Here is a 1751-nt window from a genome sequence, read left to right as displayed (position 1 = left end):
CCTCCCTCCCTGTCCCAAGGCTGGGAGGCTCTGTGCCCGCTGTGCTCCCAAGGCTGGAGCACCCATGGGCAGCCCTCAGCTCCCCTCGGAGCTGGCTCCTGCTCCCCTCCTGCTCCCGCTCACAGGGCCCTGTGCCAGCTCCCTCGGCTCCTGCTGGAGTCCCCACCCCAGCACTGGCATAGCAACTCCAGCTCTTGACATTCACAGCTCTCCAGACAGAACAAAACACACCTTGAGAAAGAAAAAAGCAAAGTAAAGCCGAATTAAAGACCTCTTGGGTGCATGAATGCAACTGGCAGGGCTGTGCTGGGGGTCCCCATCCTGCACTGGCGCCGTGTTGATGGCAGGGAGCCCCTGCAGGGGCTCAGTGCAGAGGTTGGTGTAGCCCATGGGACAAGTCTGTAGCATCCACAACATCTCCCAAGGGGCCAGGAAGGATTTTAACAGAAGAAAGAGGACAGGCTGGGGGGCTGTAGGAGTCCAGGAAGATCTATTCTGATGACTTTCCAGCTATTTTAATTTCCATGGATTTCCCTGTGTGTTCTAAAATCCTGTATCTCCATTCCAAGGACTTCTCCAGCCTGCACTCGAATCCCTGTGAATTTTGTGTCCCCAGCTCTGCTGAGGATGTCAACAGTTCACCTTCCATCCATGTGAAGAATCACCTCCTTTGATCCCAAACCCCAATCTTTTAGACCCTGGCCCTGGACCTCACACAAGTGTCATTTGATGGCTTTGGCTTATTCCTGGGAGAAGACAGAGAAGGGAGCAACCTTGTCACTGTGCAAGTGAAGTTATGGATGTTTTCCCTATGGCATCACTTATCCTTTGTCACCTCCTTGCTCACCCCTGTTCCTGCAGGACAGGCTGGTGACCTCCCTCTGCTTACTTCTCTCTGCAACCATCTCTTATGCAATTAAAATGACAAGGAACTCCCTTGACTCTACCAGGCTTCCTGCTTTCCTTAAAAAACTTTCGGCAAGGAACTTAAAGGAAAGCTTTTGGAAGCCCCAGCAGATGCCAGGAGCAGATGGCACTGACCATGTGTGTTTGGCCACTCTGGAGGGCTCTGAAGGGTTGTGAAGCAGGATTCCCTTTTGGAGAAGCCCCATGGACTTTCCTCTGGCAGACAGCACTTACCCAGGGGTCTTCAGCTGCCCTCTAATACACGGAGTTTATGTCTCCCAGGAACTTTTCATATGGCCACCACAGCACTCCTCAAGGCACCCCATCCCCTCCTGTGCCAGGACAGGATAGTGAGGGCTCAGCCCTGATGCTGTGCCCCTGGTCCCTTCAGGAGCAGGGACACCTCAATGAGGGCAGGAGGAATCAGCAGTCCCAGGTGCTTATGAGAATCCCCAAAGGAGCACTCCAGGAGAAATTCCACAGGGACCAAGCAGGATGCTGATTCCAGGGCCAACGGGATCCCAGCAGCTGCAAGGACCAAGTCTTCGGGGCAAATCTGCAAAGAGCCTCCTCAATGGGCCACACTGCAGGGCTGGATGAAAGGATGACCTTTGTGACCACCACTGGAGAAAAACGAAAACAATAATTATCTGTTTGCTTCTCCTGTGTTTTGCTACTTTGGAATGTGGTTGGAGAACTGTTTATCCAAAAGGTCACTGTTTGATTGGTTTCATGTGAATTGTTTTGACTCATTGGCCAATTACAGCCCAGCTGTGTTGGACTCTGGAGAGAGTCACGAGTTTTTCATCAGTATCTTGTTAAACCTTCTGTCTGTATCCTTTCTC

This window comes from Geospiza fortis, unplaced genomic scaffold (genome assembly GCF_000277835.1).
Source record: "Geospiza fortis unplaced genomic scaffold, GeoFor_1.0 scaffold353, whole genome shotgun sequence".
Classification (NCBI taxonomy): domain Eukaryota; kingdom Metazoa; phylum Chordata; class Aves; order Passeriformes; family Thraupidae; genus Geospiza; species Geospiza fortis.
Note: the sequence above shows the minus strand (reverse complement) of the source record.